The sequence below is a fragment of the Megalopta genalis genome, unplaced genomic scaffold (assembly GCF_051020955.1).
Source record: "Megalopta genalis isolate 19385.01 unplaced genomic scaffold, iyMegGena1_principal scaffold0057, whole genome shotgun sequence".
In the NCBI taxonomy this organism is placed as follows: Eukaryota; Metazoa; Arthropoda; class Insecta; order Hymenoptera; family Halictidae; genus Megalopta; species Megalopta genalis.
The window spans coordinates 540,444-555,000 of NW_027476126.1; the positions used below are offsets into that span (position 1 = coordinate 540,444).

A 14,557-nucleotide genomic window follows, 5' to 3' on the forward strand; every position below is an offset into this window, starting at 1 on the left:
CTAACGTTTCTACATAGGGATTAAGCATTTAGAACGAAATCTAATGTCAGAAAATGGCACTTTACTCTTGACATTTTTCGGTTTTTTCAATTTTCTGGGAAATCCTATCATTAGATTTTTTTAAAAATACGATATTCTTGCTTAACTAACGTTTTTACATAGGGATTAAGCATTTAGAACGAAATCTAATGTAGGAAAATGGTACTTTACTCTTGATCGGTACGTTGGGACTTTGAAAATATTCGGGCGTACACGGCGCGCTCGGCGCTTCGAACAGCTCCGGTGTCCCCATTATTTTCGATTTACGGCTAAAATAAATTTTTCTAATTTTTTTCAATAACATATTCCTGCTAAAATAACTTTTTTACATAGGGATTAAGCATTTAGAACGATACATTGTTTAAAATAAGGGCACTTTACTCTTGACATTTTACGGTTTTTTCAATTTTCTGAAAAATCCTATCATTAGATTTTTTTAAAAATACGATATTCTTGCTTAACTAACGTTTCTACATAGGGATTAAGCATTTAGAACGAAATCTAATGTCAGAAAATGGCACTTTACTCTTGACATTTTTCGGTTTTTTCAATTTTCTGGAAAATCCTATCATTAGATTTTTTTAAAAATACGATATTCTTGCTTAACTAACGTTTTTACATAGGGATTAAGCATTTAGAACGAAATCTAATGTAGGAAAATGGTACTTTACTCTTGATCGGTACGTTGGGACTTTGAAAATATTCGGGCGTTCCAATCGCTCGTCTGTTGCATCATAGCGCGTCTCGGCGCAATCGACCGATTCGCTCGATCCATTATTTTCGATTTACGGCTAAAATAAATTTTTCTAATTTTTTTCAATAACATATTCCTGCTTAAATAACTTTTTTACATAGGGATTAAGCATTTAGAACGATACATTGTTTAAAGTAAGGGCACTTTACTCTTGACATTTTACGGTTTTTTCAATTTTCTGAAAAATCCTATCATTAGATTTTTTTAAAAATACGATATTCTTGCTTAACTAACGTTTCTACATAGGGATTAAGCATTTAGAACGAAATCTAATGTCAGAAAATGGCACTTTACTCTTGACATTTTTCGGTTTTTTCAATTTTCTGGGAAATCCTATCCTTAGATTTTTTTAAAAATACGATATTCTTGCTTAACTAACGTTTTTACATAGGGATTAAGCATTTAGAACGAAATCTAATGTAGGAAAATGGTACTTTACTCTTGATCGGTACGTTGGGACTTTGAAAATATTCGGGCGTTCCAATCGCTCGTCTGTTGCATCATAGCGCGTCTCGGCGCAATCGACCGATTCGCTCGATCCATTATTTTCGATTTACGGCTAAAATAAATTTTTCTAATTTTTTTCAATAACATATTCCTGCTTAAATAACTTTTTTACATAGGGATTAAGCATTTAGAACGATACATTGTTTAAAGTAAGGGCACTTTACTCTTGACATTTTACGGTTTTTTCAATTTTCTGAAAAATCCTATCATTAGATTTTTTTAAAAATACGATATTCTTGCTTAACTAACGTTTCTACATAGGGATTAAGCATTTAGAACGAAATCTAATGTCAGAAAATGGCACTTTACTCTTGACATTTTTCGGTTTTTTCAATTTTCTGGAAAATCCTATCATTAGATTTTTTTAAAAATACGATATTCTTGCTTAACTAACGTTTTTACATAGGGATTAAGCATTTAGAACGAAATCTAATGTAGGAAAATGGTACTTTACTCTTGATCGGTACGTTGGGACTTTGAAAATATTCGGGCGTTCCAATCGCTCGTCTGTTGCATCATAGCGCGTCTCGGCGCAATCGACCGATTCGCTCGATCCATTATTTTCGATTTACGGCTAAAATAAATTTTTCTCATTTTATTCAATAACATATTCTTGCTTAGATAACTTTTTTACATAGGGATTAAGCATTTAGAACGATATAATGTTTAAAATAAGGGCACTTTACTCTTGACATTTTACGGTTTTTTCAATTTTCTGAAAAATCCTATCATTAGATTTTTTTAAAAATACGATATTCTTGCTTAACTAACGTTTCTACATAGGGATTAAGCATTTAGAACGAAATCTAATGTCAGAAAATGGCACTTTACTCTTGACATTTTTCGGTTTTTTCAATTTTCTGGGAAATCCTATCATTAGATTTTTTTAAAAATACGATATTCTTGCTTAACTAACGTTTTTACATAGGGATTAAGCATTTAGAACGAAATCTAATGTAGGAAAATGGTACTTTACTCTTGATCGGTACGTTGGGACTTTGAAAATATTCGGGCGTTCCAATCGCTCGTCTGTTGCATCATAGCGCGTCTCGGCGCAATCGACCGATTCGCTCGATCCATTATTTTCGATTTACGGCTAAAATAAATTTTTCTAATTTTTTTCAATAACATATTCCTGCTTAAATAACTTTTTTACATAGGGATTAAGCATTTAGAACGATACATTGTTTAAAATAAGGGCACTTTACTCTTGACATTTTACGGTTTTTTCAATTTTCTGAAAAATCCTATCATTAGATTTTTTTAAAAATACGATATTCTTGCTTAACTAACGTTTCTACATAGGGATTAAGCATTTAGAACGAAATCTAATGTCAGAAAATGGCACTTTACTCTTGACATTTTTCGGTTTTTTCAATTTTCTGGAAAATCCTATCATTAGATTTTTTTAAAAATACGATATTCTTGCTTAACTAACGTTTTTACATAGGGATTAAGCATTTAGAACGAAATCTAATGTAGGAAAATGGTACTTTACTCTTGATCGGTACGTTGGGACTTTGAAAATATTCGGGCGTTCCAATCGCTCGTCTGTTGCATCATAGCGCGTCTCGGCGCAATCGACCGATTCGCGCGATCCATTATTTTCGATTTACGGCTAAAATAAATTTTTCTAATTTCTTTCAATAACATATTCCTGCTTAAATAACTTTTTTACATAGGGATTAAGCATTTAGAACGATACATTGTTTAAAATAAGGGCACTTTACTCTTGACATTTTACGGTTTTTTCAATTTTCTGAAAAATCCTATCATTAGATTTTTTTAAAAATACGATATTCTTGCTTAACTAACGTTTCTACATAGGGATTAAGCATTTAGAACGAAATCTAATGTCAGAAAATGGCACTTTACTCTTGACATTTTTCGGTTTTTTCAATTTTCTGGAAAATCCTATCATTAGATTTTTTTAAAAATACGATATTCTTGCTTAACTAACGTTTTTACATAGGGATTAAGCATTTAGAACGAAATCTAATGTAGGAAAATGGTACTTTACTCTTGATCGGTACGTTGGGACTTTGAAAATATTCGGGCGTTCCAATCGCTCGTCTGTTGCATCATAGCGCGTCTCGGCGCAATCGACCGATTCGCTCGATCCATTATTTTCGATTTACGGCTAAAATAAATTTTTCTCATTTTATTCAATAACATATTCTTGCTTAGATAACATTTTTACATAGGGATTAAGCATTTAGAACGATATAATGTTTAAAATAAGGGCACTTTACTCTTGACATTTTACGGTTTTTTCAATTTTCTGAAAAATCCTATCATTAGATTTTTTTAAAAATACGATATTCTTGCTTAACTAACGTTTCTACATAGGGATTAAGCATTTAGAACGAAATCTAATGTCAGAAAATGGCACTTTACTCTTGACATTTTTCGGTTTTTTCAATTTTCTGGGAAATCCTATCATTAGATTTTTTTAAAAATACGATATTCTTGCTTAACTAACGTTTTTACATAGGGATTAAGCATTTAGAACGAAATCTAATGTAGGAAAATGGTACTTTACTCTTGATCGGTACGTTGGGACTTTGAAAATATTCGGGCGTACACGGCGCGCTCGGCGCTTCGAACAGCTCCGGTGTCCCCATTATTTTCGATTTACGGCTAAAATAAATTTTTCTAATTTTTTTCAATAACATATTCCTGCTAAAATAACTTTTTTACATAGGGATTAAGCATTTAGAACGATACATTGTTTAAAATAAGGGCACTTTACTCTTGACATTTTACGGTTTTTTCAATTTTCTGAAAAATCCTATCATTAGATTTTTTTAAAAATACGATATTCTTGCTTAACTAACGTTTCTACATAGGGATTAAGCATTTAGAACGAAATCTAATGTCAGAAAATGGCACTTTACTCTTGACATTTTTCGGTTTTTTCAATTTTCTGGAAAATCCTATCATTAGATTTTTTTAAAAATACGATATTCTTGCTTAACTAACGTTTTTACATAGGGATTAAGCATTTAGAACGAAATCTAATGTAGGAAAATGGTACTTTACTCTTGATCGGTACGTTGGGACTTTGAAAATATTCGGGCGTTCCAATCGCTCGTCTGTTGCATCATAGCGCGTCTCGGCGCAATCGACCGATTCGCTCGATCCATTATTTTCGATTTACGGCTAAAATAAATTTTTCTAATTTTTTTCAATAACATATTCCTGCTTAAATAACTTTTTTACATAGGGATTAAGCATTTAGAACGATACATTGTTTAAAGTAAGGGCACTTTACTCTTGACATTTTACGGTTTTTTCAATTTTCTGAAAAATCCTATCATTAGATTTTTTTAAAAATACGATATTCTTGCTTAACTAACGTTTCTACATAGGGATTAAGCATTTAGAACGAAATCTAATGTCAGAAAATGGCACTTTACTCTTGACATTTTTCGGTTTTTTCAATTTTCTGGGAAATCCTATCATTAGATTTTTTTAAAAATACGATATTCTTGCTTAACTAACGTTTTTACATAGGGATTAAGCATTTAGAACGAAACCTAATGTAGGAAAATGGTACTTTACTCTTGATCGGTACGTTGGGACTTTGAAAATATTCGGGCGTTCCAATCGCTCGTCTGTTGCATCATAGCGCGTCTCGGCGCAATCGACCGATTCGCTCGATCCATTATTTTCGATTTACGGCTAAAATAAATTTTTCTAATTTTTTTCAATAACATATTCCTGCTTAAATAACTTTTTTACATAGGGATTAAGCATTTAGAACGATACATTGTTTAAAATAAGGGCACTTTACTCTTGACATTTTACGGTTTTTTCAATTTTCTGAAAAATCCTATCATTAGATTTTTTTAAAAATACGATATTCTTGCTTAACTAACGTTTCTACATAGGGATTAAGCATTTAGAACGAAATCTAATGTCAGAAAATGGCACTTTACTCTTGACATTTTTCGGTTTTTTCAATTTTCTGGAAAATCCTATCATTAGATTTTTTTAAAAATACGATATTCTTGCTTAACTAACGTTTTTACATAGGGATTAAGCATTTAGAACGAAATCTAATGTAGGAAAATGGTACTTTACTCTTGATCGGTACGTTGGGACTTTGAAAATATTCGGGCGTTCCAATCGCTCGTCTGTTGCATCATAGCGCGTCTCGGCGCAATCGACCGATTCGCGCGATCCATTATTTTCGATTTACGGCTAAAATAAATTTTTCTAATTTCTTTCAATAACATATTCCTGCTTAAATAACTTTTTTACATAGGGATTAAGCATTTAGAACGATACATTGTTTAAAATAAGGGCACTTTACTCTTGACATTTTACGGTTTTTTCAATTTTCTGAAAAATCCTATCATTAGATTTTTTTAAAAATACGATATTCTTGCTTAACTAACGTTTCTACATAGGGATTAAGCATTTATAACGAAATCTAATGTCAGAAAATGGCACTTTACTCTTGACATTTTTCGGTTTTTTCAATTTTCTGGAAAATCCTATCATTAGATTTTTTTAAAAATACGATATTCTTGCTTAACTTTTTTTTTTTTTTTTTTTTTTTAACGTGGGGGAAATCTGCAGGTCAGACACCCCCGCTCCGCCCGAAGGGCGGAGGGGGGGTAGTGCGGGGTTCGACCCGCTAAAACCCCCACGGCGGCCTAGGGCGCTGGCGATTAACGGGGGAGCCACGGGAACTCTTCAAGAACACGACCGCAGCTCCCCCTCGCCTGGCCGGCCACCAGGATGGAGCGGTGGCCGGCCGCGTCCCGGGGGGAGATTAATCCTCCCCCCCATGAATCATCTTGATTCGGCGGTGCGGGGGACCGCACCCCACACCGCCTCTTCACGACGGCCGCACCAGCGGCCGTCGGGGGCGACGGTTTTGTCGCCCCCACTTTAAAATATGGCATCCTCGGTTGGCGGGCGGCGGGCAATTAAACCGGCATGGTCCGGTACACCCGCCGCCCGCCTAGTATCAGCTACTCGGGGGGGGCTCTAGGCGTGGGCGCACACGCCGCACCCCCCGCTCACGGCGACCCCGCTCGGCAGCCTCCTTCTGCAACATTACCTGTTCGCAGAAGGCTATGGCTGCCGCCCATTTTGTCGGGCTCTCCAGCATGGCCCCAACTAAGCTGGAGAGAGCGAGGTCGCCACCAACTTCCCTAGTTAGGACTCGGCGCAGCACTGAAAAGGCGGGGCACACCTCCAGTGTATGCTGCGCCGAGTCCTCCTCCGCGCCACAGTGGTGGCACACCGTCGTCGCTTCCCGACCGATGCGACACAGGTAGACACCGAAGCAGCCATGCCCGGTGAATACCTGCGTCGCACGGTAGGAGAGCCTGCCAAACCGCCTCTCCCGCCACGTGGTGAAGTGCGGCAGGAGAGCCCCGGGGACGCGCTCGGCGGCATGGGAACAAAGCTCCGCATGCCACCTGGCGAGCGCTAGTCCCCGGGCCTGGAGCTCGAAGCCCTCGACCGCCTCTTGCTCCGGCGGGTCCCCCCGAGCCCGGCCAGCGATGCATATGCGCCTATAGACATAGGCGCGCATCGCCGCCTGCAGCTCGAAGGGAATTTCTCCCGCCAGAGCAAGCGCCGCCACGGTAGACGTGGTGCGGTACCCCCGTATGAGGCGAAGGGCCATTTGCCTCTGAAGCCGGCGCAACAACAATGTGCTGCGCCGGCTTGCCCTCACGGACGGCGCCCAAATCGGGGCGCCGTATAATACCATTGACCGCACCACGCCTAGGTATAGGCGGCGCACCATATCGCCCGGTCCCCCGATATTGGGCAACAGGCGGCCTAACGCGGCCGCCGCCCTCTCGACTCGGGGGACGAGGCGGCCGAAATGTGCTCCGAACCTCCAGTGGCTGTCGAGGATCAGTCCGAGATACTTGATCTCGGACTTCACCTCGACGCAGGCTCCTCCAACCCAGATCCACGATCTGGCCCGTGGCCGAGACCAAGGCCGTCCAAACCAGACGGCCTCGGCCTTCTCCGGGGCTACCTTCAGCCCCAGACCGTGGATCCTCGCGACGACGGCTGCCACCGCAACTTCCGCTCGTCGGATGGTCCTCTCGATATTCTTGCTTAACTAACGTTTTTACATAGGGATTAAGCATTTAGAACGAAATCTAATGTAGGAAAATGGTACTTTACTCTTGATCGGTACGTTGGGACTTTGAAAATATTCGGGCGTACGCGGCGCGCTCGGCGCTTCGAACAGCTCCGGTGTCCCCATTATTTTCGATTTACGACTAAAATAAATTTTTCTAATTTTTTTCAATAACATATTCCTGCTAAAATAACTTTTTTACATAGGGATTAAGCATTTAGAACGATACATTGTTTAAAATAAGGGCACTTTACTCTTGACATTTTACGGTTTTTTCAATTTTCTGAAAAATCCTATCATTAGATTTTTTTAAAAATACGATATTCTTGCTTAACTAACGTTTCTACATAGGGATTAAGCATTTAGAACGAAATCTAATGTCAGAAAATGGCACTTTACTCTTGACATTTTTCGGTTTTTTCAATTTTCTGGAAAATCCTATCATTAGATTTTTTTAAAAATACGATATTCTTGCTTAACTAACGTTTTTACATAGGGATTAAGCATTTAGAACGAAATCTAATGTAGGAAAATGGTACTTTACTCTTGATCGGTACGTTGGGACTTTGAAAATATTCGGGCGTTCCAATCGCTCGTCTGTTGCATCATAGCGCGTCTCGGCGCAATCGACCGATTCGCTCGATCCATTATTTTCGATTTACGGCTAAAATAAATTTTTCTAATTTTTTTCAATAACATATTCCTGCTTAAATAACTTTTTTACATAGGGATTAAGCATTTAGAACGATACATTGTTTAAAATAAGGGCACTTTACTCTTGACATTTTACGGTTTTTTCAATTTTCTGAAAAATCCTATCATTAGATTTTTTTAAAAATACGATATTCTTGCTTAACTAACGTTTCTACATAGGGATTAAGCATTTAGAACGAAATCTAATGTCAGAAAATGGCACTTCACTCTTGATCGGTACGTTGGGACTTTGAAAATATTCGGGCGTTCCAATCGCTCGTCTGTTGCATCATAGCGCGTCTCGGCGCAATCGACCGATTCGCTCGATCCATTATTTTCGATTTACGGCTAAAATAAATTTTTCTAATTTCTTTCAATAACATATTCCTGCTTAAATAACTTTTTTACATAGGGATTAAGCATTTAGAACGATACATTGTTTAAAATAAGGGCACTTTACTCTTGACATTTTACGGTTTTTTCAATTTTCTGAAAAATCCTATCATTAGATTTTTTTAAAAATACGATATTCTTGCTTAACTAACGTTTCTACATAGGGATTAAGCATTTAGAACGAAATCTAATGTCAGAAAATGGCACTTTACTCTTGACATTTTTCGGTTTTTTCAATTTTCTGGAAAATCCTATCATTAGATTTTTTTAAAAATACGATATTCTTGCTTAACTAACGTTTTTACATAGGGATTAAGCATTTAGAACGAAATCTAATGTAGGAAAATGGTACTTTACTCTTGATCGGTACGTTGGGACTTAGAAAATATTCGGCCGTACGCGGCGCGTCTCGGCGCTTCGAACAGCTCCGGTGTCCCCATTATTTTCGATTTACGGCTAAAATAAATTTTTCTAATTTTTTTCAATTACATATTCTTGCTTAGATAACTTTTTTACATAGGGATTAAGCATTTAGAACGACATATTGTTTAAAATAATGGTACTTTACTCTTGTGATTTTTCGGTTTTTTTTGATTATTTTGAAAAATAAATTTTTGTAATTTTTTTAAATACGATATTCGTGATCAGTGAACGATTTCACATATGGATTAAGCATTTAGAATCGTGCGGAAGCGTTATTAAAAAAGTTTACTCGATGCGATGGGACTTTGAAAAGTTTGTGAAAATTTTCATATTGGGAAAAAATGTGTAATTTTTTGTCTAGTTTACGGTAATGTAATTTATTTTAATGTTTACTATAAATTTTTTTTTCGTTCGTTCACGCGCTATGTTACAACAGCACGGCCGGGCGGTCTGTTGCCGCGGCGGTTTACACTCATAAGCGCGCGTGCTATTCGGCCGGCGGCGCCGGCGTCCTTGCCGGCCGTTCGGTATCTATAAGAGATACACGGTCCGTGCGAGGCGGACGGAGCAGAGCGGGTTTTGGGCCAATTCTACGATCTCGGTCGAGAAGCTGTCTCAGAGCTCCTTCGGGGCTTCGGTCCTGACTGTTTCGTGCCGTTTACGTTACGGACTTTTCTCCACACAGCGTGGCCACGGGTCGGTGTCTTTGACCGAATGGCCCATATGTGGCAAGCCCTACGGGGTTGGTTACCCGTATGCACTTTGTATGTATACTCGTACTCACTGAGCAATCGACTCTTCTGTCCGAGCGATGGAAAAATTTTTTAAAATGCATCTGTAAGATTTGGAAGCAAATCGTACCAATTGAAAACTGTGGCTAAAATGAATAGCCCAGTGGAGAGAGAAAACTATCAAAAAACTGATTTTTTAAATCAAGAGGTGTCAGAAATCGAAATGCCTAGCGCGAGCGGAAGAACACGCTTTCTCGCCAGTCCAGCATGTGTCCTGTCCGTTCTTCCTCGGCTTGCCGATTTTGCCCAGATCAGAGGTTTCGTGCTTCCGGCGGTCAGAAGATCAGCGTGAGCGTACGCGCTTCCACGACTATGGCATCACCCATGTACTTTTTCCTTTGAATATATTTGAGTACATAAAAAATATTAAAACATATAGAGAGAACTGTGTCTTGGATCTTAAAAATTTGTCAATAGCGATGATATATTATTACTTAACTTGAAGTATTTGTACGTTTTAGCTGGGACGTACATTTATCTTACAAGATGTTAATAGCGAGACTCTTGAAGATAAAATTATCTTGTGATTTTATGAAGGCAAAGATAGAAACGTACGAAGCTGGCGTACGTAGAAAAATGTGATTTTATGATAGAACAAAAATATAATACGTACGTTTTTGGGCGTACGGTAAAATATCTGTATGGTAGAAAAATGAAAGAAATTGAGCGTTAAAGAAGATATGTTACAAGCGCGGAATGTGGCAAAACTTGTACATATTTGAAAGAGAAAAGTGGTGTGTCGACCTGACATATATATATGAAACAGGCGACGATGGAAAAGGATTTAAATTTTGTCCATTTTATATATACATATTGTATAGTTCCCTGGTTGATCCTGCCAGTAGTCATATGCTTGTCTCAAAGATTAAGCCATGCATGTCTCAGTACATGCCGTATTAAGGTGAAACCGCGAATGGCTCATTAAATCAGTTATGGTTTCTTAGATCGTACTAAAATTTACTTGGATAACTGTGGTAATTCTAGAGCTAATACATGCAAAACAGAGTTCCGACCAGAGATGGTAGGAACGCTTTTATTAGATCAAAACCAATCGGTGGCGGGTGTTTACACTCGTCCATCGTTTGCTTTGGTGACTCTGAATAACTTTGTGCTGATCGCATGGTCTTATAGCACCGGCGACGCATCTTTCAAATGTCTGCCTTATCAACTGTCGATGGTAGGTTCTGCGCCTACCATGGTTGTAACGGGTAACGGGGAATCAGGGTTCGATTCCGGAGAGGGAGCCTGAGAAACGGCTACCACATCCAAGGAAGGCAGCAGGCGCGCAAATTACCCACTCCCGGCACGGGGAGGTAGTGACGAAAAATAACGATACGGGACTCATCCGAGGCCCCGTAATCGGAATGAGTACACTTTAAATCCTTTAACGAGGATCCATTGGAGGGCAAGTCTGGTGCCAGCAGCCGCGGTAATTCCAGCTCCAATAGCGTATATTAAAGTTGTTGCGGTTAAAAAGCTCGTAGTTGAATCTGTGTGTCACAGTGTCGGTTCATCGCTCGCGGTGTTTAACTGGCATTATGTGGTACGTCCTACCGGTGGGCTTTGCTCTTCACGGGGCGGTCCAACTAATATCCCATCGCGGTGCTCTTCACTGAGTGTCGAGGTGGGCCGGTACGTTTACTTTGAACAAATTAGAGTGCTCAAAGCAGGCTACCTTCGCCTGAATACTGTGTGCATGGAATAATGGAATAGGACCTCGGTTCTATTTTGTTGGTTTTCGGAACCCCGAGGTAATGATTAATAGGGACAGATGGGGGCATTCGTATTGCGACGTTAGAGGTGAAATTCTTGGATCGTCGCAAGACGGACAGAAGCGAAAGCATTTGCCAAAAATGTTTTCATTAATCAAGAACGAAAGTTAGAGGTTCGAAGGCGATCAGATACCGCCCTAGTTCTAACCATAAACGATGCCAGCTAGCGATCCGCCGAAGTTCCTACGATGACTCGGCGGGCAGCTTCCGGGAAACCAAAGCTTTTGGGTTCCGGGGGAAGTATGGTTGCAAAGCTGAAACTTAAAGGAATTGACGGAAGGGCACCACCAGGAGTGGAGCCTGCGGCTTAATTTGACTCAACACGGGAAACCTCACCAGGCCCGGACACCGGAAGGATTGACAGATTGATAGCTCTTTCTTGATTCGGTGGGTGGTGGTGCATGGCCGTTCTTAGTTGGTGGAGCGATTTGTCTGGTTAATTCCGATAACGAACGAGACTCTAGCCTGCTAAATAGACGTAATTATGGTATCTCGAAGGCTCTCGGCTTCTGCCGGTGGGGTTTTTACTACCAACGTACAAACAAATCTTCTTAGAGGGACAGGCGGCTTCTAGCCGCACGAGATTGAGCAATAACAGGTCTGTGATGCCCTTAGATGTTCTGGGCCGCACGCGCGCTACACTGAAGGAATCAGCGTGTGTTCCCTGGCCGAAAGGCCCGGGTAACCCGCTGAACCTCCTTCGTGCTAGGGATTGGGGCTTGCAATTATTCCCCATGAACGAGGAATTCCCAGTAAGCGCGAGTCATAAGCTCGCGTTGATTACGTCCCTGCCCTTTGTACACACCGCCCGTCGCTACTACCGATTGAATGATTTAGTGAGGTCTTCGGACTGGTGCGCGGCAATGCTTCGGCATTGCCGATGATGCCGGGAAGATGACCAAACTTGATTATTTAGAGGAAGTAAAAGTCGTAACAAGGTTTCCGTAGGTGAACCTGCGGAAGGATCATTACAATGTTCCAATATATCTCAAAGAGAGAGGAGAGGAGGAGAGAAAATGAATTCGATTAGTTTGTGGATAAGAATTCATATAAAAAAAAAAGATATTGTTGAGCCCGCCAGATCATTCGTGCGTGATTTACACGGCCAGACGTGTGTACTACACGTATTAGGCCTTTGATCTGCGTTGCGTAGGCCACAACAAATCTTTCAAAGAGAGAGAGATATATGTGTTGTTGGGGTTTGTGATTATGAAGGTGCCCCAACGCACAAAAATATATAAAAATGTACAAAGTTGGGATGTGGTGTGGTGGAGAAGAGTTGGGCCCGACCAGATCATTCGTGCGTGATTTACACGGCAGACGTGTGTACTACACGTATTAGGCCTTTGATCTGCGTTGCGTAGGCCATCTTCCTTCCAAGACACACACGTGTTGGGGTTTGTGTGATTTTATGATAGTGCCCCAACACGGAAAAATAAGCGTACGAGAAGAGTTGGGCCCGACCAGATCATTCGTGCGTGATTTATACACGGCCAGACGCGTATTATATTACACGTATTAGGCCTTTGATCTGCGTTGCGTAGGCCATCTTCTCGATAGAGAGAAAGCCAATGTATTCTTTTTTCTTTCTTTACACACACACACACAGTTGTAGTAGGACAGGGAGGGATGCGAGCGTGCTAATCACGCTTCCTCAAGTCTTCGCTGTGGTGTAAAAAAAAAAAGAAAAAAAGGAATCGTTGGGAAAGTCCAAAGGACGAAAATATCGGGCAGTCTGAAGATAACTTAATGCTCGTTTACATTGGTATCAAGAGAGACCGGCTTGTGTAGCTCGTTTCAATGCTGTGTCGTTGTCATTGACACCCTACTCTGTTGCGCGCTAGTGGCAGCATGAGCGTGGGACGTATATATATATGACACCCAGCTAGAGCCGGCCGTGAGTCCGTCCGGTGTAAATAACGACGAAAGGAGAGAGAAACTTTTCGAATCCAGTATCGGGTTGATAATTGTCCAGTTTGAATATCCATATCCCCGTCGTTTTTGGAGGTGATATACTCTCTGTGTTTCTTCGATAGAAGGCTTTTCAATGTTCTATTCGCTCCGACCGTCGAACTTGCAAGAAAACAGTGGTTTTGGATTTGCTCGTACATATATATATGGTTTCGACGGAAATATCTCGTTCTTTAAGGGACAATTATGTCGTTGTACGACGACTCCCGAATCTCCTTCGCGCGCTGGTTGGAGCTCTTCGGGTATCGGCTTGTTCCGAAATATAACACAAAAATGTGGTGGATAGCAAATACACATTATATATATGAGAGAATAAAAGGGAAAAATTACCCTGAACGGTGGATCACTTGGCTCGTGGGTCGATGAAGAACGTAGCTAATTGCGCGTCAACGTGTGAACTGCAGGACACATGAACATCGACATTTCGAACGCACATTGCGGTCCACGGATACAATTCCTGGACCACGCCTGGCTGAGGGTCGTTTACGTACTTATAAACTGCTTGCGTTGATGGCACTTGTTGCCTATATACGTACGAGCGAATGATGGGCGCTTCGTCGGCGTTTGTCGCGGTCCTATGAATATTGAGAAATTTTACGTACGTCTAACAGTCTTCGAGAGAGATGGAAATCGTGTTCGAACTAGCGTGAGTGTGGAAGGCGGTGTCGTGTGTCGTATATGTTTTATATACGTCCGCCCGTCTGAAACACCGCTTCGAAGCGGTGACAAAATCTTTTTCGGGACGATTCGTATCCGTAGAACTATCGAGATTTCACTGGTACATTTTCAACGCGCTCCCGACGTCGCCTGAAATGAAACGAGATGGGTTTAACCCACGAAAGCGTACTACACGAGTCTGTCCTATGTGAAGACTGTGTACAGAGATCGAACGAACGCATGAAAGAAATTGAACGAAAGAACACATAACCCGCAAAAATATAGAGTAGAATTGTGACCGTTGCTTCGAATTTGAATTTATATGTATATATATATCATAGCCCCAGGGAGTGGAACCTATGAGTGTGGAAGGATGTCTCTTACCGTTATGTTGCCAGAGGAAAAAAAGTCTCTCTCTTCGTACGACACATTTGTGTAC

At 40.3% G+C, this 14,557-nt stretch overlaps 2 non-coding genes across 2 annotated transcripts; both read left to right on the forward strand.

The window, feature by feature from the left end:
- Nucleotides 1-10,540: 10,540 nt before the first annotated feature.
- LOC143261626 (small subunit ribosomal RNA) lies at nucleotides 10,541-12,461 on the forward strand. Its single transcript, XR_013035719.1, has one exon. It is a non-coding gene; the product is annotated as a small subunit ribosomal RNA (ribosomal RNA).
- Nucleotides 12,462-13,788: 1,327 nt separating this feature from the next.
- Nucleotides 13,789-13,943, forward strand: LOC143261623 (5.8S ribosomal RNA). The gene has a single exon (XR_013035716.1). It is a non-coding gene; the product is annotated as a 5.8S ribosomal RNA (ribosomal RNA).
- Nucleotides 13,944-14,557: the final 614 nt, after the last annotated feature.